The 25,000-nt window shown below is 37.4% G+C and overlaps 1 protein-coding gene and 1 long non-coding RNA gene across 27 annotated transcripts in view; one reads left to right on the top strand and one right to left on the bottom strand.

Annotated features, from left to right (window-relative positions):
• Positions 1–14,860, top strand: part of LOC136845137 (uncharacterized) — a 582,337-nt gene extending 567,477 nt beyond the window's left edge. Inside the window, exon 3 of the long non-coding RNA XR_010855086.1 lies at positions 13,381–14,860. This is a non-coding gene — a long non-coding RNA (uncharacterized lncRNA). The remainder of the gene's footprint in view (positions 1–13,380) is intronic.
• The window catches only part of LOC136845133 (neuronal acetylcholine receptor subunit alpha-7-like), a 514,118-nt gene that overhangs the window by 383,921 nt on the left and 105,197 nt on the right, over positions 1–25,000 (bottom strand). The window lies entirely within an intron of this gene.

Raw genomic sequence — 25,000 nt, 5'->3', positions numbered from 1 at the left:
ATTGTTTGTGCACAATATCTGCCCCTTTTCTCTATTTGACAATTGGCGATCTTACCTACTCTTTGTTTGCTCTGTATCAGTAAGCTCCGCTAGTCTGTCTTAACTAATGACACAACCTTTCCTGAATGCACCATCCAACCCACGCCTATCGTTTGCTGTCATTTTCGAATGTAGTTTTCTGTTATTATTATTATTTTTTTTTTTTTAGCGTGCTTTATGCATGACCCCGATCTCGTCATATTTCAAAATGAAAACCCGTCGTGAATTGGAGTCTGCTGCGTCCAGGACGTTATTGCCGTTAATTTCTGTTTCTCGGTAATGAAAAGCAGCAACTCCGGCGTTTTAACGACTTGAGGTGCACAGCGGCTTCGTAAGTACTGAATCGGTTTGAAGGGCTGGCTTGAATCAGATTGCTTAACGTCCTTCAAAAACAAGTTCGCTGTTTGGCTATATGGCAACATATGCTTCTCTAATTGTTTTTTTTTTTTTTTTTCAGTGCTACGGCTTATTGAGAATTCCATACCCTTGCATTTTTAGGGGATTTTGTAGCAGAATTAAGTTCTTCACTGGTGGGGTGGGTAGAGCTCTCGGCTAGCACGCTGTTGGCCCAGCGTTCGACTCTCCGATCGGCCAGTGAAGAACTAGAGGAATTTTTTTCCGGTGATAGAAATTCATTTCTCGTCATAATGTGGTTCGGGTTCCGCAGTAAGCTGTAGGTCCCATTGTTAGGTAACCAGTTGGTTCTTAGCCACGTAAAATAAGTCTAATCCTTCGGGCCAGCCCTAGGAGACCTGTTAATCAGCTCAGTGGTTTGGTTAAACTAAGATATACTTTTTTTTGTAGCAGAATCGCATGGTAATATTTTTTTTTTCTCGTCCTTTCTTGTTCCCGTATATTTTTAAGTGGATTTTCTCATTCATGGCGTATATCTTCCCCCCCCCCGTTAAAAAGTGATAGCATGATAAAGGTCTGTGTTGATAAAGGAATGGGTTGACAATGGTATGTGGCGCTTTCAAACGCTTAAAAATAGCCATCCTCCTCTTTGATACCGTTAAGTCATGATCGTTTACGGCACTCGTTGTTGCAAAATTCCTTTCTAACTTCCTTATTCGGCCGTAGTTGGCTTCATAATCGTTTTTATGTTACCCTTTACCGTAGACACTTCGTTTATCATTTCATCCCTTCTACGCGCGATCATTCAGAGGTTTGTAGAATTAGCCTGTGTGGAAAGTAATATCTGGCAGAGAAAATAGACCTGTTCTAGGTCAGACACTGTTATTCTGAACTTCTTTGTTATTCTCTGTTATTCTGAACTTCTTTGTTATTCTCTGTTATTCTGAACTTCTTTGTTATTCTGAACTAATTTGTTAGTCTGAACTTTTTATATCGAGGAAGAGACGTATCGTTTGTAGTATGCGAGATAATTGAAGAGTGACCTTGGACCTTATCACCTTTGTTATAGGGAATCCGAATGCGCCCTTTATTGTATCACCTGAAAATCTTATCTCTCTCTCTCTCTCTCTCTCTCTCTCTCTCTCTCTGTTGGACCTTATCACCTTTGTTGTAGGGAATCTGAATGCGCCATTTATTCTGTTACCTGAAAATCTTGTCGCTCTCTCTCTCTCTCTCTCTCTCTCTCTCTCTCTAAGGAATCTGAATGCGCCCTTTATTGTATTACCTGAAAACCTTGTTGCTCTCTCTCTCTCTCTCTCTCTCTCTCTCTCTCTCTCTCTCTCTCTCTCTCTCTCTCTCTTCTTATCACCTTTGTTGTAGGGAATCTGAATGCGCCCTTTATTGTATCACCTGAAAATATTCTCTCTCTCTCTCTTCTCTCTCTCTCTCTCTCTCTCTCTCTCTCTCTCTCTCTCTCTCTCTCTCTCTCTCTCTTTTTTTAATAAACGACGCTACGGCTGCCTTGATGCGTTTAACCAATGATGTGAAACATCCTCAAATATCTAGTTAATATCTTCCGGGTCAGTGAAATTACTCAGATTACTCCTTAATGAGGAAACAAAAATGGAGATTTTTTTATTTTCATTTCTTGCTCAGCTTGTTGGGATTGGTGATTTGTGATGATGTCTTGTCTATAGGATAAGACGGAAGATTGCTGGGATTGGGAAATAATATCCCGAGTCATAGGTAGCTTTATTCTAAACAGCAAATAGGTATATACAGGGGGTTCTGCAAGGCGGACAGCTCGTACCCAGGGAAGCAGGAAGAGTTCCCGTGCGCATGTGCGGAGTGCAGACAGCGCGACTCATGCGCATGCGTTTGCAAAGGACACTGTTCATGGAATACATAGAATGCATTTATGTATAGTAATATATATACAGTAATCCACAGGGATTATGCGGATTTAAGAATTTTATGAGATTATTTTGAGTATACTCGCTATACTGTTTATTAGCATTTCAAGGTATATTTATCCTGCACATCTTTATGAGAGGAAAAAAATAGGATTTAATGGATATTAGATCTGTTAATGTAAGGTAGCGGTTTGTGCTTGTAAATCTTTGGGTATATTTAAGTCTGCAAGAATTATAAAGATTAACTTCTCCAGGAATAAATCTTAATTTCCTCGAAAGAAAAGAGTATTTAATTGTTTTATGGCGTGAGAAAATAGTAAAAGGGTTTTTGCAGCAAGGGTCCCTAAATAGTAATTTTTATTTCATAGCGCATTCTTTTTATGTCACCTACAACGTGTGTAACTAATCCGTCAATTCAACAGAATTTTGACAATGCTGGTATCCTATAAGCCTGAACCCATTTTACCAGATTTTTTTATATGTTTTTGGTCTCTCTGAATGGATGATTAAAGATTTTCTGGGAAGATTTTCCCTGTAACTGAAAGAAATGTTCTGCCAACTGAAAGTTTGGTAAGAGTTGTTGGTGACTGTTTACAGAAGATTCAGTCTAATGTTAAACGGCACATTTTTGCCAGTGTTCAGACTATTATAATTTTTTTTTTTCAGAGAAGCATAAGTCATGATGTCAGGAGGGATGATAATCCCATGATCAAACTCCGCGTTGATCAAAACTGCTCTATCGTTACAAAAAAAAAAAAATTGCTCTATTTTTTATATGGCTGTTTTGAGTCAGATTGGATAAAATATGTGTGTGCACCATCCCGCATTGATTTTCAGTTGGCTCAAGATTAATTAAAAAAATATTGTTGTATGTAGTCACGCTCGAATTATATGCGAGTGTTTACGCACTTTTGGAACTGCGCATTTTAGAAAACATGGTTCTGATTAAGTAAAAGAAGTTTTCATAGTTGACACGGATGTGTGCTTGCGTTTGTGTTTGTGTGAGAGTAATGCTTGTAATATAGGCCTGATGAAGAAATTCATCTCAATAATTATTACTTGCGTTCCTTTCCATGTGCCATTGTACGCACGCATGAGCAAGGACGCAGAATTACGCAGCTGTGATTATTTTAGCTAAAATGGACGAATAGGGGCCAACACCGCAGTCCACTGAACGCGGCTTTAAAGTGATGAACTGTAACTAATCATCCTGAACACTGAGAAGGAGGCAACTTTCTCCAAATTGATGAGAAGTTTTGTAATCAGCGGTGGCTCTTGCGTCATTTTGTTTGGTCACTGTATCGGTCAAACAGTATTTATTAATCTCTCGGCCCCCACGTTCTTGTTCCTGGGTGATATATTTTGCTCCTCCGATAAGAGATTATGAAACACACACATATATATATATATATATATATATATATATATATATATATATATATATATATATATATATATATATATATATATATATATATATATATATATAATTTTCTTTCAAGCGTTTTCAGGATGTGGCCTTTATCAGTGTTTTAATCTTTGATTTTTGCTGTACGTTTTATTATTGTGTACAATTTTTTGCTGTACGATTTATTATTATGTTCAATAATTTTGCTGTACGAATTATTATGTACAATGTTCTTTCATGAATGTACTTCAAGTCATTTGCATATAATTATTTCCCTTTTAATATATTATCTTCCATGAATTTCCAGTAGAATAATTATGACAACTTTTAAAATCGAATCGTATGCAGCAGCGGTCCTTTTTAATTTACCAGCAGGAATGTCATAATTTTTTATATTATCAACCATTAAAAAGGATGAATTTATATCATTAATTGTGAAAGCTAAAGGATTTATTATTTTAATCATTCATATTATGTAATATTATGAATGAACAAGTAAATATTCCGTGTCTTTATCCTTTACTACAGAGCGTTATGTAAACCTAATCCGTCATTTGGATTCCATTTTAACATAAATGAATTCTACGGTAAATTTTGCTCAGCAAGCGTTTAATTTTCAAGTGAGTGAACAAAAATATCCGCCTGTATCCCCTAGGCTCATATCTTTTCATCTCATTTCCTCAACTAATCCAATCATCTCCTTTTCCCCCCCCTTCATCTCCGCTTCGTATTTCCTTTTGGCCTAATCGCAGGAAATCACCAGTTCTTCTTCCTTTCCTCATTACCACCATCGAAGCAAAAACACACTCACGGACAAACCATCTCTCTCGCCACAGGTTAATCTGGCCAACACACATCTCTTTCCCCCCCCCCCCGGTTCATCTTTTCATCGGCCTAATCAAAGAGAATTATCTTCACATCCACGCCTATCTTGTGATGTCACCTTTTACCCCCTCATATTTTCCTTTATCTTCTCTCTCTCTCTCTCTCTCTCTCTCTCTCTCTCTCTCTCTCTCTCTCTCCCTCCTCCTCCTCCTCCTCCTCCTCCTCCTCCTCCTCCTCCTCCTCCTCCTCCTCCTCCTCTTCTCCTTTCCCGACGCAACGGATAAATGAGGGTAAGGGCTGCCGGAATGGAGCAGGTTACGGTTTAAACTGAGGCGGAAGGAGGACTTTTCCTCGGAATGGGGGCCTCTGATTATCGCGTCTCGCCTCTGTTTACCAGTTATCCTGGTCTGGGATGAGAGAGAGAGAGAGAGAGAGAGAGAGAGAGAGAGAGAGAGAGAGAGAGAATGGAGTTGCGGGGACTTCGGGTGGAATGGGGTGGGTGGTCACGGAATGTGTCCCGGGAGTTAGGGATCTATTGGTTCTCAAGTTAGGTTGTCCTGCATATCACAGGGCGGAGGGAAGCGTCAGAACGCTTGAAGTGGGAGAGCCGTTGCCTAGAGTGAGGCACTCAGGGATGGAAGGAGAACTGCAAGAGGAGAGAGAGAGAGAGAGAGAGAGAGAGAGAGAGAGAGAGAGAGAGAGAGAGAGAGAGAAGAGAGAGAGAATGAGGGGAGAGAGAGGAGAGAAAGAGGGGAAAGAGAGAGAGAGAATAGGGAGTGAAAGAGAGAGAGAGAGAGAGAGAGAGAGAGGGAGAGAGAAGAGAGAGGAGGAGAAAGAAGAAAGAGAGAGAGAGAATGAGGGAGAGAGATAGAAGAGGAAGGGGGAAGAGAGAGAGAATGAGGAGAGATTGAGAGAGAGAGAGGGAGAGAGAGAGAGAGAGAGAGAGAGAGAGAGAGAGAGATCCAGTGGGAGGGGGGGGAATGACAGAGAGCGAGACAAAGAGAGTGGTTTTCATAAAAGTCTTTTTGCGCATTCTTGTAATATTGATTAACCGCTCCGCGTTCTTTCCCCCACTGAAAAAAAAAACTTATCTGTCATTTGACATCCCCTTTTTATCATAAAAATATGTGTTCATTTTTGCGTCGCGTGCAAAATTACCATATCCGTTTTTTTTGGTATTTGCGTGGATTCAGTATTCTGCAATTAGTGGCGTTTTTAATTAGATGTCATTGCAAGGAAAGCAGTTAGTCGCTGTTTAATGCTAAAATGCGATTAATGAATTGTTTTTTTTTTTAAGCACTTCTTAGTTTGATCTTTAGTGTACACAATCTTTAGTGTACACAACCTGCCTTGCTAAGCTTATCTTTAGAGTTCATCATATTTTCTTTCACAATCTGAATACAATTACGATCGGCTATCTATCTTGTTCACTGTGGCGTCTTCCAGGGTCGTCATGTTTTCATCCCAGTTTATCAATGACCTTTTTCTTATCACACCTGTTGCTCATGAAAATGGTGCATGTTTTTTTCGTTCTTCTTGAAACTCGTTACGTGTTTCGTGGTGTATGTTTCTTCGTTCTTCCTGAAACTCGTTACTTGTTTCCTATGAAGCTGACTGTAGCAGCTAAGACTAATATTGCTTTGGGAACTCTCAAAATTTAATCTTGAATATGAATCAACGATTTCTATTGAAAGTAACTGTATATTGTGTAATATAAATCCACAATTATATAGGAAACTGTATTATTGTTTGAAACAAACAGGCAAAGACTTTCGATGAGGGACACCGTTCAGGTGTATGAAAGTTTTTGCTTATTTATTTTACATAGCAATATATTTTACTATATAATTGTGGATTTTTATTACACAGATTGTTTTTCACGAGATTGTGAATTTCTTAGCAATAACTGTATTGTTATAAAAAATTTTTGGAAGTATGTGAAAAAATGTTTCTATAAATTTTAGAATATAGTGTAGTTGCTGTTGCCATTAGAAATGTCAACAGATCTTTCAATTATGATAGGATTTTGATAGACTTTCTGTTATACTGCATAATAGATGATATTCTTATTTTACTCGTAAATTATATAAATAATTGTGTGTACATGTGAACACGAAATGAGCAGTGTCATGGCTGTGTAATTGTACACACAAACACATGGATATGTGTACGTACATATATATATATATATATATATATATATATATATATATATATATATATATATATATATATATATATATATATATATATATATATATATATATATATATATATATATATATATATATATATATATATATATATATATATATATATATATATATATATATATATATATAGACCAGCCTAATACCCATGGCCAGCCTCTCGCATCTTGGCTCGAGCCAGGGCAGTGCTTTAAGTCCACAGGGTGAGGACTTTCCATGTCGATCCTTGCTTTTCTAATCGTTTTTCTTTTGATGTTAGTACAGCAATAGATTTACTACTGTCATTTGTTTTTCTTCCTTGTTTCAATCTATACCTCTCATTTTCGTTTCCATACTGGGCTGCTTGCCCCTTTGGGAGCCTTTGGTTTGGAAGCAACATGTCGCTCCTGCCAGGGTTGATACTTGGCAAGTAATTACACACCTATAATATACACATGTATATATATATATATATATATATATATATATATATATATATATATATATATATATATATATATATGTATGCATATGCATATATTATACATTATACATATATATGTATATTTGTAAATATATGTATATATATGTATATGTGTGTGTGTGTTTGTATATGCACACCTAACTATATATACACGTGTACATACAGACCAAGAAATAAACACACATTTCCCCTTTTTCGTTGGGAGTGTTTAATGAGTCATTATCATTTCATTAGCGGCTAATTAAGTCCGACGTCGACCAGTAGGTAGAAAAATGGGAAGCATCCGAACGTAGTCGGCGATGATGATGATGGCTGTTTATAATGAGCAGTTCTATAATGAATATATAATGAACGGGCCGCTAATAGATTTAGACTGAGCTAATAGGCAAGTCAGGTTAAAGGAATGCTAAATCAACAAAGGTAGCCGGGGAACAAATTTTACTACAGAACGAAGCCTGCTATTGGCTGTAGTAGTTTTATAGTACCAATAGTGGCATCGGTAGGAAAAGTGGTAGCGTGTTTCTGATTAAAATATGCTTACCAAATAACAAAAGAAATTTTTTTTTTACATTATTACTAATGATAATTTTTATGATGAGAATTTAATGTAAACAACTTAACCCGTATTTATTTTGAAGTTCATTGTTTTTTGGGATAGTTATGAATATTATCTGACCTGTTTTTTATTGCTCTTTGTGAGGTTATACCCGGAACTTCTTTTTGTGGTAATGTTCTTTATTAACCTGATTGAAATGATATATTCGTTGGATTATCCGTCAGGACTTTTTTTTTCCACGCTGTTGAATTTGCATTACATTGGTGGTGTTCGGATATATTTATATTTACAAATTCTTTGCTTTTGAGAGCCTTGTGATATTTCGTTTTTTGTTTTTCTTCAGTACACACTTCTATTTATGGAGGGTCGTGTATTAATATCTCACTGTGTAGAGAAGTTATTTAATAATGTTTTAAAAACTGTTGTCAACTTTATTCTGTTACTCGTGGGGACCTAAACTGTTCGTTTATTCAATCAGTTTTTGTTCATTGAATAAAAGGAATTATTAAATTTTATAGCCTCTTTAAAATCAAGATGTATGTAATTATAGAGCTGTTTATTTTGTTCATTAGCTGGTCTGCTGATATAGTGGTTAGTGTCGTGGTATGCCACTTAGATGTGGCGGGTTTGCGCCTCCCCCAGGGCGATGAGAAATCACTGGTTCCGTATCATGATCAGTTACTGGGGAGGTTCCCAATATTCTTTGGTGTTTCAAGTCATTGACTTGTTCCATGTGAATAGGTTTCATCTACTGAAATAATAATAATAATAATAATAATAATAATAATAATAATAATAATAATAATAATAGCTTTTCCTGATTGTCGTCTAATTACTGATTTGATTTCTGTTTTAGTTCATGTAGCATCTGATGCTTTGGACACTTTTGTGTAAGGGAGTCTCCCATGAACATTACTGCCCTAAAATGAAAGACTGCAGTATTTACAAAAATACAAAACTGAGAAAAATGGTAGATTCTCTCTTGCCTTACTACTGATTTTGCAGACGCTGCAAACGGGACCCCTAAATACTCGTGGAAAGCATCGAAGAATCATTCTGAAACTGCAGTAACTTGTGTGTTAGTGTTTCACGAGCCCAATAGGTGGCATATCTCAATTTCGAAAATTTTGCAGACACTGCAGTTTTCCATCTTAGGGCAGATTAGGGCGAATGCCTTCTTAGGGGAAGCAACGTTTTATAAGGATAAACATATTTATGCAATTCCTGTGAAGGAGTTATTTTTGTCAGTGACTTTCATTAATTTTATTGCAGTTCGTTTCATTTATCGTTCGTCCTTACATTTCTAGCGTATGGAAGTTTATTATTTCAGTGTTCCCAGAGTCATGTGACTACCCACATTTAAGAGACCGGTCTTCTCGACACCACAGACAGGAATCCACGAACTTTTTTTTTTCCCCTAAGCGATCGAGTTTGAGTTGGCAGCTCTTCAATTTTCGACCACTCCTTGCCATAAAAAGCCAGAATGATGATTAGAAAAGCAAGGTAAAATTGGAAATGAATCAGCAATGAGGGGAAGAGGCACACGGAGGAAGAAATGACGAAAGGAGATGCAATGCAGGGTGGAAAATGAGGTCGATGAACACAACCGAGCAGAGAATAGTGGCGTGTGATCAAGAGATAGTGACACAACCAAACAGAGTTTGTTGCATGAAAAACTAGGACTGCTCATGTGTCAAAGGAACTTTACGAGACACGGGAAAACTGGGTGGTCTAAGCTGAAGTGAATTAAGAAGGCTTTATATTAGAGAGAGAGAGAGAGAGAGAGAGAGAGAGAGAGAGCTGAGAGAGAGGCTTTAGGGAGAGAGAGAAAAAAACTGTGTGGTCTAAGCTGAAGTGAATTAAGAAGGCTTTATTAGAGAGAGAGAGAGAGAGAGAGAGAGAGAGAGAGAGAGAGAGAGAGAGAGAGAGAAACTGTGTGGTCTAAGCTGAAGTGAATTAAGAAGGCTTTATGAGAGAGAGAGAGAGAGAGAGAGAGAGAGAGAGAGAGAGAGAGAGAGAGAGAGAGAGAGAGAAACTGTGTGGCCTAAGCTGAAGTGAATTAAGAAGGCTTTATAGAGAGAGAGAGAGAGAGAGAGAGAGAGAGAGAGAGAGAGAGAGAGAGAGAGAGAGAGAGAGAACTGTGTGGCCTAAGCTGAAGTGAATTAAGAAGGCTTTATTAGAGAGAGAGAGAGAGAGAGAGAGAGAGAGAGAGAGAGAGAGAGAGAGAGAGAGAATGAACGCAGTGGAATGTACCTAACAAGGGTGCACACTGTAAAATATTGACGTTCGAGATGAAAAGAGTAGGATAGGGGAGACGAGCGTACAGAGAAGAGATAAAACCACAAGAACGGATAAGAAAGTTGTAGACGAAATGGAAAGGAAATGAGAGAGAGAGAAAGAGATTAAGGCATTCGAGGAAGATAACAATAACAGGAAGTCCCTGGCGATGAGATGTAAAGGAGGAGAGAGAATTGTCGGGTCTCAAGAATAGGATCAGAGTAGACGAGATCAGACCTGACATTACGAAAGAGAGAGAGAGAGAGAGAGAGAGATAGAGAGAGAGAGAGAGAGAGAGAGAGAGAGAGAGATATTATATATATATTATATATGCTATATATATATATATATATATATATATATATATATATATATATATATATATATATATATATATATATATATATATAAATATATATATATATATATATATATATAAAGGACCTAGCGTCGAAAGACCTCGCAGCACTCCAGTGTTTCCGTTTCCTTCATTGGATTTTATCTTATATATTATATATATATATATATATATATATATATATATATATATATATATATATATATATATACATACATATATATAAAAAAACCTCTGTACTTAGGTGTTGAAAGTAACGAGATGTTTACAAAGCTATGCTACTTCTACAGAAGCGTATAAGAGCGTCTGGGACCTGAAGTGGGGAGGAAAAGAGGCCAAGAGCCAAGCCCTCGAAAAAGTTTCATCTGGCTGTTGGGAGATTTACATGGCACGTATCCCACACAAATAAAAAAAAATGAAAACTTGATGGGGTGGGGGTCGCTTGGGGGTGGGACTACCGACAAGAGACGACTACCATACAAAATATTACAGTCGAGATAGCTGTGGGCGACATGACGCTGTAGACGAGCTTGTAGAGGCCTGTGCTGAAAATGTTAGCATAGGGTCCATACGGTTTGTGTCGCCATTTCCTCTATTGTAGGTCATTACCTCATCTCCATTGTCATGGATGTGTGCGTCTTATAACGCTGAACTATAGCCACGGTGTTTCGTTTTATAGATATATATATTCATTTCTAAATGGTCGTATTTTCCTTCAGTTTAGAAAATTGGCCATCCCAATTTTTTTTTTTTTTTTTAGAAACATAGCTTCAGGCACAAAGGTAGAATGACGATTGGCTTGACTTGTGTCGAATTATATATTCACTCTCTCCCTCTCTCATTTTTATGTATGTGTGTATGGAAAGTTTTTGGTATAGTCAGGCCATCTCTCTCTCTCTCTCTCTCTTTTTTATGTATGTATGTGTGTATATGGAAAGTTTTTGGTATAGTCAGCCTCACTCTCTCTCTCTCTCTCTCTCTCTCTCTCTCTCTCTCTCTCTCTCTCTCTCTCTTATGTATGTGTGTATATGGAAAGATTTTGGTATAGTCCGCCTCTCTCTCTCTCTCTCTCTCTCTCTCTCTCTCTCTCTCTCTCTCTCTCGTCTCTTTGTTATTATCTTTTATGCATCTTTATGCATGTGTGTATATAGAAAGTTTTTGGTATAGCCAGCCCATCTGAAGTGATGGGATGCGTAGAATTTGGACAATTTCTAGTTCTACGTCTCATGTATTCTTCAAGTACAGTAGTTACAAGTAAATTGTCAGACTACCAATTTCATGTATTTCACATGGACGTCACTCACTGTCACGTTAGGTTTGGGAAACGTAAAAGAATGGAGACCTCCTTGTTTTTATCGTTGCGTCAGTGCAAGATTCTTTTCCGAGCGCCCCAGTTTAGAGAGCAGATAAAAATCTTTTAGGCATATGCGTTTTTATTTCCATTTTTGCCCTACGGCTGTAGGCAAGCGGGTTTTTACACTTGTCATGTTACACAGGCAGGAAACGTTGATATTTTTTTTTTCACAGCTGTAAAAGAAAACCCCCCTCTAGTTTTTACAGGCAAGTTCATTGTCGCATATGAGTGGACTGCGAGCAATAGTGACGTTTGGTAAGTGATTCCGATTCTCTTTTGTGATTTAAAAAAAAAGGTTAAACCAGTCACTTCGGTATGCTCAGGAATATAATGACAGATAATACTGCCCTCAAATGGAAAACTGCAGCACCTGCAAAATTTTCGAAATGGAGATATGCCACCTACTGGGCTCGTGAAACACTAATACACAAGTTACTGCCGTTTCAGAATGATTCTTCATTGCTTTCCACGAGTATTTAGGGGGTCCTATTTGCAGTATCTGCAAAATCAGTAGTAAGGCAAGGGAGTATCTACCATTTTTCTCAGGTTTGTATGTTTGCAGAAACTGCAGTCTTTCATTTTAGGGCAGTAATATGCTAATAAGGTACAGTACACTGCCAGGTGTTTGGAGACGTATTTTAGAAACTGCGTTTCATTCTAAAGAAGTTGCTGAGACCTTTTCCGATTTCTTGTCGACTTAATATACAGTAGAGAAGAATCGTAGTGGACGAAATAGCCAGTCAGCGTCTTGTTAACGTTTTGATCAGAATTATTAGTTTAATGTTACTGTGAATATCTCAGTCTGAAGAACAACATTCAAGTGCATCACCTATTTTCTCTGTATAAAGGGGAACATGTAGCTCACTGGATTTAAAATTCCACTTTTTTGGTTCGCTATTACATCGCAGTTGGGCCATTACCAAAAGGTTCTTGGCAGCATCCCTTCGGCCCCTAGCTGCAACCCCTTCCATTCCTTTTACTGTACCTCATTTCCTAGTATCTTTCTTCAATCTTGGTATCCGTCCTCTCTTAACGATTATTTCATAGTGCAACTGCGAGGTTTTCCTCCTGTTACACCTTTCAAGCCTACCTACTCTTAATTTCCCTTCCAATTCTGAGTGACCTTATAGGTCCCAGTGGTTGGCCTTTGGCCTGAACTATATTCCATTCCATATATTGCCATTGGGTCAATTGATCACAATAACTGTTCACTAGATAATGATTATGAATCATTATGTTCTTGTATGATTTTGGATGTGATAATTCAAGCAGCGCAAAGTTCTTTGCCTTCAAGCACAGGTTGTACTAAACCTCCATGAGAAATTTCAAGATTAAATACAATCCTATTGGAGTTTCAGAATGTGATTGCTGTTGTGATATGACGTATGCGGTTGAATTATTTATTTTCCCTCAACAATATTCCATTTCGCGTATTCCTAATTTGTTTGTTTATCACCGGGCCCCTCGCAATGTGCGATGACCTATGGATTTTTATAGAATATAGTAGTCCTTATAAAAAGTGGCGATATTTGTGTCTCCTTAATTTGAATACTCGTATTTTGTCTTTCTTCGCCGTTCAGTTGTGTTTTGTTTTTAATATTGTTTATATTCTTTTTTTTTCAGTGTAGTGTCTGTGCCTACATCATATTTGGTAAGTACCATTTTCATATTTCATTATTTTACTATTTTACTTTTGTTCAGCCGGCTTTCGATTTTAATCATTTCTTCAACGAAAATACTATTTTGCAGCCTTGCAATATGCATCTTTCATCACGGTTATATTGTCGTCCTTCCATTTTTCAGCATATAATGAATTTTTTAGTTTGAGGAATGAAAACCTGCTTTTATTGTGTTCGTGTTTTCGTTAGTGTCGCCTTTTTGTTGTGAGAATGTTTTCAATATTTTTTCAATGCCATGAAACCTTACTCTTTATTTTCCTCGCACGATTAGGTCTGCTGCCCATGCCAGTTCAGCAGTCTTTAAAATGCTATGAGTGTATCCATATTGATTTTTCTATCGTTAAGCTTGTGGAAGGGCATGCAGGTAATGTTGCATTTCCTTACCCTGACATTGACTGCAGTTAATTCGAACTTGTCGTCAGGTTTCTGAGCTTTACCTAGGCGTGTTGTTTCGTCCTTGGGCTTAATCTCGCAATTCAATTGGTGTGACTTGCCCGTGTTTCGAGCCATAATTGGGGTGTCATCTCTCTTGCCTTGGTGGTCCCGCACGGGCTGGGATGCTTGCCCTGGCGGGGGAATGTAACCCGTCCTTGCTTTGGGCGCCGGATGGGATTCCTTATTGTTTGTTGTGTTTTACCTGGATTTTCTTCGTGTCCTCTGTGTTTCCTTGTTTTTGCCTTAGAGTTTGTGGTGGTCATGTTACTGTTTCGGGCCGACGTTGTTATCGTAAAAAGAATTATGTTTCGTTTGCGTGACAGTTTTAGACTTTTATGTCACGTGGATTTTATTTCGCATTGGCAGACGTTTACTAAATTCCTTATAACTTGCAAATGGGATACCGTGAAATGAATTAAATAACCATAATAACAAGCGTTGCTTCGCGGTTTTTTATTCTTAAGTAGTTTGTTCAACAAATATGTGCTCTACCTTTTAGGGTCCTTTCTTATTCACTGTATAGCTCTTTGAAAAGATACAAGTAGTTCTCGATGGATGAATTGTAATTACAAGACTGATTTTAACCGGTGAAACGTAGAAGGAATTTTTTTTTCTTTTATGAAGTCTAATAGTAGGCTAATTTGGGTTCGATACCTGGCCATTTTGAAATTACGCTTTTCCTTAAAATATTCAAGTTTCATTTATGAAAAATGGCTAACTTTTTATCAATTTGTTTGCCGTAGGGATTAGTTAAATGATTCAAATCTTAACAAAAAAAAGTCTCAAACAGAAATATTTTTTATCATAGTTATAGAATTTACATTGCTTCGGGCAGTACAGATCTGGATTATACACAAAAATTTATTAGACAAACGGTGAACAGAGAAGGTTCAGATCCATAAAAATTCCTTTTGTCATTTTCCTAACAGCGGCTAGCCGTGTAAACTACTCTCTCTCTCTCTCTCTCTCTCTCTCTCTCTCTCTCTCTCTCTCTCTCTCTCTCTCTCTCCTCTCTCTTCCTGCCCCCAACCGCAATATCTTGCGCTTTCTTACATAGACCACAATTTTCCACGAAGATCATATTTTCTCACGTCAGCCGCCTATTTCCACGTACGCCACAGTTTTCCCTTAAGTGGCACGTTGCTCTGAAAATGACTCTTGACACGTATAGCAACTTTCCGCTGCATACTAACTCCTTTGCTGCCAGGCACAGAAACGCGATACATTTTTTTTTTATTATTGTCAGATTTTTCGGGAATCCAGTAACAGATAAAAGTATAAAAACTGGAATGCCGTGAAAAAAAAAGAGCTTGTTACGTAGAGTAATAAAGTTGTTTTAAGCAAACCGTGCCTCTCCATTTTTCTTAACTAGGAGGTGAATGTAGAGGTCCGTGGACCACTTGAGGTTGGAGGGTTTCGTTTTTTTCATAGACGAGGGCTCGTATTAGTCAGCACTCTTTTATTCCTGTGTTTTCGTTGTGATATGTGTGCGTATATATATATATATATATATATATATATATATATATATATATATATATATATATATATATATATAATTGGCTTTGGCCTAGGGCTTTCGACTTAAGCCATCACCAGATTCACTGGTTTAGATGAACGAAGACAAAACCTTCCCACGAATCGGGCTTTTATGGCCGCAAAAATTATCAGTACTTCGGAGTAAAGTTGCCAGAAGTAAGCCTGGACGTAAATGATGAGATCAGGCTTTCGAATAAATAGTCAGATAATGAAAAAAAGCCTGTCATTGACGGGCGGACACGCAATGAAAACAAATAATGAAAATGGCGGATCATTGACGTACGGACATGCCAAAAAAACACTACTCATGAACTACACTTACTCTCCCCATCAAAGTCGTACGCACACAGAGAGACAAATATCAGTATTTTTATATATTTCTGTTGGTGCGTTGCGATTGCCACACATTTTGCTGAGAGCCGCTTCAAGGGGAAAGAGATCAAGAGAAAGAGAGTCCATGGCATTAGTGAAGAACAAGATGGAATTTTTTCTGTTATTAATGAAGAACAAGATGGAATTTTTTCTGTTATTAATGAAGAACAAGATGGAATTTTTTCTGTTATTAATGAAGAACAAGATGGAATTTTTTCTGTTATTAATGAAGAACAAGATGGAATCTTTTCTGTTATTAATGACGAATACCTGAACTGCTATGTGGAAGTTGTGTTATCATGTATCTCATTTCACTGATTCAGCTAGTGAAAGTATCACTTTCTCGCTCAGTTAACAAGATCATTTTGTAACATTCACTTTATTTTTATGCGTGTAGTGAACCCATTCGCAAACCAGCTTCTCAGGGATTATTTACTATACAGACTCTCATTCCTGGGTCAGAGAAAGCAACCTTTACGTAGCACAATTACCTCTTCATGGTTTTCGTGTCGTAACTTTAGAGCAGTGGTTCTTAAACTTTTTTGCCTTGCCCCCCTCTGCATTATGTATAGATCCCACGCCCCCCTACCACTGAAATTTTTGCCAACTATAATCTATAAACAATATGTTGTCTATTTGTATGCCATTATACTTATCATAACAATAAAAGACAATTCATAAACAAGATTTGAAATTAAAATTGACATATTTTGAATTTTTGGCATGTTTTGAGATAATAATTAGAAAATATATGGAAGCAGTGATAACGTTTTTGGCAATTTTGTAATTAACATCACAAATTAAAAAAAATAATAGGCACCATCTGGCAACTTTGCTTGCGCCCCCCTTGGAAACTTCTGGCGCGCGCCCCCAGTTTAAGAATCACTGCTTTAGAGTCTTCTAAGAATGTTATGATTTTAGTTTCTCTACTTTGAAGTTTGGGTCCCTCTTCTTTGCAATTTTTTTTCCTTCAGTCACCTGTACCTTCCCTAATTTAGTGAATTACTTCGACACGTCGCATCAGTGATGGTCACATCAATTTCCTTTGCTTTTAGGTTCTTTAACATGTTTTCTCGTATCCTTTATCTGACAAAGTCGCTCTCTTTGTCCTACCCCTATTCTGTCATTTCTTACGTCACACAAATATGCATATTTGCTCTTGTCATCAATGAGCAGCCCCAGCTGTTTTGTTTATTGTTCCTGCTGATCATATTTGTAGAGGCATTATCAGTCATCTCTCTTGTCACTGCAGAACATGAAACTTTCATTGAAATCTAATTTTTGCCAGGAAAGGGAGATCGACGATTGAGAAGCACCTTATTCTGCTTGCAACGCGATTCGGTAATCCTGCTTAACATCGTGACCGTATTACTCATAGCATATACTGTTTGCAGTCCTTAAACTAAGAAGCAAAATTCACTTTTATCTAGTTGAAAAATAATGCATGTCCAAATTAACATGGTAAGTAAATTTAAAAATAGACAAAATATGCGCCGAAGTTTCTTCGGCTCAATCGAGTTTTCTGTACAGTCGCTTACAGCGGTGGTCTCGGTATAATGCTGTATGAGCCGCGGCCCATGAAACGTTAACCAAGGCCCGGTGGTGGCCTATCCTATATCGTTGCCTGAAGCACGATTATGGCTAACTTTAGCCTTAAATAAAATAAAAACTACTTAAGCTAGAGGGCTGCAATTTGCTGTTTGATGATTGGAGGGTGGATGATCAACATAGCAATTTGCAGCCCTCTAGCCTCAGTAGTTTTTAAGACCTGAGGGTGAACAGAAAAAGTTCGGACGGGAAAAAGTGCGGACAGAATAAAGTGCGGACGGACAGACAAAGCCGGCACAATAGTTTTCTTTTACAGAAAACTACAGAAAAATTCTCATGGAAAACTGCAAAATAAACTGTGCATTTCAAATTACTCTTTGTGAATGACCAATGTAATTATATTTCAAGAAAATGTATTCTATTTAATATCGCTTTCCCAAACTAACTTCAGGATCATTTCTACCATCAGCCTGACCTTTGAAGCATCCACCTTTGGGGCGTGTTTAGTACAAGCCCGTTGGGGATGACCGTCAAAACATAAACAAAAGACCGTAAAATATCATAAAGATAATGACCCCCAAGAAATATTAGTCCTAGATAACGACCCCCGAAAACCCTTGGGGGTCACTATCTAGGAAAGATCGGTATAAACAGCCATCAGAGCTCTTGTGCAGCATCACTTATCAGGGCCGGATTAAGGGGGGGGGCGGCCAAGGGCCCTGGGCACCGGGCCACTCACCAAAAGGGGGCCTCCCACCAATAAAAACAATACATTTTAATTTAATAATATAGTTTGTATATAGACTATAGTTTATAATATAGTTTATATGTAGACTATAGTTTGTAGTGTATGCAATAGGAGTTGGAAAGGGGGCCTCCCACCAGAGTGGGCCCCAGGCCTCCCACCAGCTTAATCCGACCCTGTCACTTATATCGACAGAGTTGCTTGCTGGCCAGTACAGAGGCATGTTGAGAAATTTCACGAAGTTAGACGGCTCGAAAATTTCAGCGTTCTTGGTACTTTTACTGAAGAATCCTCAGAGGGAATTTGTGAGTCAATCGAAATGCTTTTTTGGGGGAAACCAAATTTCAGCCCAGACAGTTCATCATATCGCCTGTAAAGTGTGCACGGTATAGCTATCTTTGTTCTGTTAACACATTACTCTTACATTTTATTTAAATAACCTAGGAGTTCATGAATATCATTTGTTATTAGCTTTTTACTCCGTTTTGCCAGTAGATAAAGATTTATTTTTTCCATTATGAAAACTGATTTTGTCTTTTTGAGGCTTGGAAAATGTTGTCGTGAAGGAACAACGTATCACAATCTCTTCCCTGGTGAAGCTTTTATCCCTGAAATTTTTAATTAGATTAACATCTCTTTCATAAACCACATTCCTCGTGCAAACTCTGATGACTTAATCACCAATCTGCATTTTCTTCGTAAAAGGTAATTTCGCATTTTTCAATCACCAATCTGCATTTTCGTCGTAAAATGTAATTTCGCTTTTTTCTCATTTTTACAATCCATAAATGATGCTCTTACGTCTGTTTGAGAATGCTCATGTCATTAGTTGTATCTTTTAGTTTTTATTCCGTTACGTAGCCTACCGTGAGATCGCTTGTCATTAGTTATATATATATTTTTTTTTGTTACGCACTATGAGATCACTAAGATAAGCCTTCTTCTTGCTCTTAAAGACCAACGCCTTTCAACACACACCTGTCAAGCATATTTAAGCACATTCAAGCATATGCATTATGTATCTATGTATATAATATGTGTGTGTGAAAATAAAAATGAGCAGTTGTGACTCCTGAACCGTCCAGTGATATATTATTCTCACTGATTATTCTCCTTGCGGGAGATTGCAAATTTTCCTCGTATTTTAATAAATATGTCTAAATCACATGATCGAAAAAAACCTTTTAATCTTTTTCGAGCTCTTTTGTGAAGGCGTATTTTACGCGGATTATGATTTCATTCGTCGCCACCAAAAGAAATTCGTCAATTACATGAGCTCCGGTGTAGAAAATATGAAAGCATTCCCGAGTGATAATTATATAAATGATTAAAGTTTTCCATTGTCAGAAGCGTTTCATGTCTTCGTAATCAGGCTGTGATTATTCCATTCATGAACACACCAGGGGACGAATATTAACTGCGTGAAACTCTCATCGCGCCATTGTTATCATTTGGAAAGATTTCCTTGGCTGCGATCGAATTTACATAGCTGTTTTCAGGGGAGCGTATAGACTAACATCGACCTCTGGGGAATGTGTGATAGAAATCTACCCTTAGCTTAGTTAAATAAGCAAAGGCCTCTTGCTTGTCTCTCTGTCTCATTCTGGTATGCATCGAATGCTGTTTTTTTCCTAGCCGGCTCAGCTCCCCACCACCACCACCACCGCCGCCGCCGCCACCATCATTTTCAGGAAGCGTTTGGTTATCCGAACATATGTTTCAACTCAGCGGGCTTCCACCCACTTCCTCAGTGTCAACAGGCCCTAATGTTATGAAAACAACGGGCTAAAGGGGGGCATCTTGTTCTAAGTGTCAGCCCGCCGACGAATATTTTTGGCCGTCTGATACGACCTCTGGAGAACTCTTCCCTTCTACAAGGGTCATTGTCATTAACCCCCTCTCCGTTCTCTTAATCAGACTCTGAGCCTTGCAAATGAATATCAGGTGTTGGGTTCTTCATTCGTCTATATTATTTTATTATTTACTTATTTCCATGCTTCTGTTTTTTATTTACTCTTGGCCTTTGGTTCTTATTGGAAAAAATGTTCGAATCGTATTATATCTGCATCTGAAATGGCTCTCCATGAAAGCAGAATATTTGGATCAGAGAGGTGAATTTAGTTTTAAAAACTGAAGCAAAGTAATGTATAAACAGTTTTTATTTGTCTGTTATTAACTTGACTAAAATATAAATAACATGAAGGTTGCTTTTGTGCCTGGATAATATAATGAAAAAGTGATTAGACTGTAACAAATGCAAACTAGATTTATGAACCAGGTTCAGAAAATCAAAGTATTGGCAGCTCTATCATTTTAGGTATTGGTGCTTTAAGATAATTGTGATTACGAAACACTGACAACAAAAACAACTGCATTATGTTATTATTGTAATATTGTAACAACAACAATATGTTATCATTATCATTAGTATCATTATATCATTGTGATAATGATGATGATTAGCAGCCAACGTCTTCATCCGCACAATACAAGTAGAAATAGAAATGAATTTCTGACATGTAATCTTGAAATGCGCCTATAACCCTCGGGACCTCAGGCATGAACTAAAAACCCTCTTTAGATGAATTCAGTGTCAACGATGTGTAAACAATCGAAGAGGAGGAGAAGAAAAAATGGGAGGAAAAAAAAAAAGAGAGACATCATCATCCCAGTCACCCTTGGCTTCCCAAGGATGATATTTGGGGGGGTTCTTTGTTTTCCTACAGTCCTTTCGAGAACGCGGCTATTGGCAATTATCCAAAGCTCAAGAGATTTCCTAATTAGATCCTGCCTTTCTTTTCCTCCTCCTCCTCCTCCTCCTCCTCCTCCTCCTCCTCCTCCTCCTCTCATCTTGCTCTATGCCCATCGGATACCCATCCCATCTAATTAGATGCTCTCTCTTCTCTTCGCCGAACACAGATGCCGCATACCCCTTGCATACCCATCACTGCTCTCCTCATTTTCTTATAGCCCTCCCCCTCCCTCCTACCCCACCCACCAACCCCCTCCCCACCCCTCGTCTTTCGACACACACAAGCACTTCTTCCCCAAATACCTCCACCACCACTGGCGCATACACACACACACACAAAACGCACACATGCACGTACATACTCTCTCCCAGTCTTTCGAATCGTGAGTGCTTGAAAAGAACAAATACTAAAAGTGTAAGGGTGAAAGGTCATACGGGTTGAAAGCTCGGACGGGAGAGAGCAGATGCAACAAAAGGAGAGAGGGAGAGAGAGAGAGAGAGAGAGAGAGAGAGAGAGAGAGAGAGAGAGAGAGAGAGAGAGAGAGAGAGAGAGAGAGAGATCAGGGTGAAGGGGATTATTTTGCGAGAGAGAATATTAGACTTGTTACGAAACTGTAGAATAAAACGATAAAAAGGAAGGACATGCACTGAGTATTGCGGATGGGATATAAAGAGGAACAGGTAAGAAAAGGGGATAAGGAAGTGCTGATAGAAAAGGGGGGCGGGGGGAAGGTTTTGGAGTAAAATCGAATGAAAACTGAACAGGGGTAGCGAAAGCAAGAGAAAAATAGTAAGTGTTTTTGAGTCGTAAGGGGGTGAGGGCGAAGTGCAAGAAAGAACGAGATGGTGACTGAGAGAGAGAGAGAGAGAGAGAGAGAGAGAGAGAGAGAGAGAGAGAGAGAGCAGCCATGGTGGTGGGTGGGGAGATGAGAGGAGGAGGAATAAGGTAGGATTTGTTTTGGCGCACCGTTTGTCCGCAACACTGTCGAACTCTCTGCAACACCCCTCCCCCTCTTTCCCTTCCCTCCCCCCCCTCCCCTTCCCCTCCCTCCCCAATTCTTCGTCAGCCTCGCTATTCCAGCTCCTCCCCAGTTATCCCCTAAGGTATTTATCGGCATTTGGCCGGATATGCCGAAGTTATGCGATCATCTGAATTTCTGTTGAATCCGATCTCAAAAAAAAAAAAAAAAAAAAAAATGGAGTTTCGTTTCTGAGCTAATTTTGGCGTTTCATTCAGTGAGATTAATTTTTTCCTCGCTTTAAGCAGACTGTAATTTTGGACGATTTTCTCTCTTTTTTTATCTGTCGAAACCAAAACATCTAAAAAAAAAAAAAAAAATCCCAGAACTCCTGCGCTTAAGCAAAAAGAATAGCTCTGATTATGCAGATAATTTTCCCTTCCGCTTTTTTTTTTTTTTTTTTTATTTTTGCGGGGACGTTTTCCAAGATTTGCAGTTCCGATGGTGCATATGACCCGATTTTACTTTTATGTCTCTTTGCATTTGCTCCGTGCAGCGTTTCCTCCTGTCCTTCGAGCGTATGATTCGGTTATTTTTTTGCTGACGTTTGTAATCCCCTTATTCGTTCTCAGAAAATGTAGTAAATTGGTTATGGTTTTTCCGGAGCGTTAACCGATTTAATTAAGTCCCCATTGGTCAAGTACCTTGATAAACACAAACACACTCATAGAAGGGAATGAAATTGAAATTATATATGTATGTATGTATGTATGTATATATATATATATATATATATATATATATATATATATATATATATATATATATATATATTTATATATACTGTATATATTTATATGTGTGTGTGTGTATGTGTATGTATATTAAGAAATCACAGAGTAAGCGCGTGATTTTGTTTATTGGATGAAGCCACTAGGAAAGTTCAAAGGGAAACGACATATGTGTTAAAAATACAGGGAAGTACTTGGCACTCTGTCGTTACATTTTGAACTTTTCCTGTGGCTTAGCTAATATATATATATATATATATATATATATATATATATATATATATATATATATATATATATATATATATATATATATATATATATATATATATATATATTCACTATTTGCCTGAGGAGAGACACAGTTTGGTCTCTGAAATATAGCCTTTATTTTCCACAATTTGGCGTTTTTATGGGCTCCTTATATTTGATGGAATTCTGTTTTAACAGAGAATGTTTCACAGACACACACATATATATATATATATATATATATATATATATATATATATATATATATATATATATATATATATATATATATATATATAGATAGATATAGATATATATATATACACACACAAGTATACGTACATGTATTTATGTGTGTATGAGCACTTATCTTACTCTCTTTATCGTTGATAATTTTGGTTCTATAAATCACAGCGTGAGATATTCCAATGTGTTGCCTTCGATGCAATACTCAAAATAAATCGGCCATTGGCGAAACGAATAAAAAGTATTCTCGCAAGCAGCAAACCCATTCCACTTTTAGGGATAATAAAAATCGCGGATCTAATACGAATGCTAACTAGTCCAGCAAGGTAGCTAATCTCCTTCTGGCCTGAAACACCAATACCGAACGGATAGCATCCGTGCATGAATCTGACTGCAAGTGGCTCTGCTGCAGGCAATAATAAATTAATTCCATATTCATGCTTGTGCAGCCCCAACGATCTGCTGCTTGAAATCAGCCTTCTTGTTCGTCTGGGATTGTGTGGGCCAATTTTTTTTTTTTGTTTTGTGTGTGTGTGTGTTTGTCTCTTGCTGGATGTGTTTTTGGGCGTAGATGATTAGATGATAAGGACAACTCTGATTAGAAGTGAATGGAATTCGCCTGAGGTACGATTGAGATTAACAGTTTTAAAAATTTAAGATTAGAAATGTCTATATGTGGATGTATTATTAAAATGCTTGAGCGTTTAATCGATGGGGAAGATCTGAATGCGAATTCAAAGAGAGAAAAAGATTAGAAATTTCTTAGTGTGGATATATAATTAAAATGCTTGAGCATTTAATTGATGGAGAATATGTGAATGCGAATCCAAAGAGAGAAAAAAAATCCCAAAATAAAACTGACGGTTGTTGCTGAAAACACATGAGAGAAAGGGAATTAAAATCTCAGAATTTATTTTAAAAAAAGAGAGAGAGAGAAAAGTCTGAAAATGACAAAACGCAATCAAACAGCCAGAAGGAAATTACTGGCAATGCATCAGAATGGAAATCAATCCTGTTAATTTGGACAGAAATCGTCAATGGCTTTTAATATTTGAGCTGGGCGGGGGGAACTGAAGATATGAAACATAGGCCTATTTGCAGTAATTGTATTGTATTACAACTGATAAATTGGTGAACGGTCAAATTCTGAAATCGCTATTTCTGTGATCTTCAGTCTTCGCGTTTCCTTTTTTTTTTTTTTTTTTTGCATCGAAGCCTATATTTGGTTCTGATTTTTTTTTCTATCAGATTGATGATTAAGCATTTGTTTTACTTTCTTCATATTCTTAAGCAAGTGTTGAATTGGGTTCTGTCAGATTGACGATTAAGCATTTTTTTATTTTCTTCATATTCTTAAGCAAGTGTTGAATTGGGTTCTGTCGGATTGACGATTAAGCATTTTTTTATTTTCTTCATATTCTTAAGCAAGTGTTGAATTGGGTTCTGTCAGATTTGACAATAAAGCATTTTTTTTACTTTCTTCATATTCTTAAGCAATTGTTGAATTGGGTTCTGTCAGATTTGTCGATTAAGCATTTTTTGTTATTTTCTTTATATTCTTAAGCAATTGTTGAATTGGGTTCTGTCAGATTTGTCGATTAAGCATTTTTTGTTATTTTCTTCTTATTCTTAAGCATGTGTTGAATTGGGTACGCATTACTGGACAGTAGTACATCTTTTTTATGTAAAATGAGGTTATTATTTTTGTTAACGATAAGGTTTATAGACATTTATTAATGAGAATGACAACTGATGCAATTACATTGTACAGCATGTTGATAAAATTACTGTCAGAAGGATTATTAAAAATGCATGTATTTACAGGTATGTACTGCTTGTGTACTTTCTCGTTTATACAGATCAACCCTCAAGGAACTTTTCTAATTATTAAAAAACTTTTGTAAATCGGTTCCACGATTTCTGAT

This window comes from Macrobrachium rosenbergii, chromosome 13, assembly GCF_040412425.1.
Source record: "Macrobrachium rosenbergii isolate ZJJX-2024 chromosome 13, ASM4041242v1, whole genome shotgun sequence".
Classification (NCBI taxonomy): domain Eukaryota; kingdom Metazoa; phylum Arthropoda; class Malacostraca; order Decapoda; family Palaemonidae; genus Macrobrachium; species Macrobrachium rosenbergii.
Note: the sequence above shows the minus strand (reverse complement) of the source record. Positions and strands in the feature narration are given on the sequence as shown.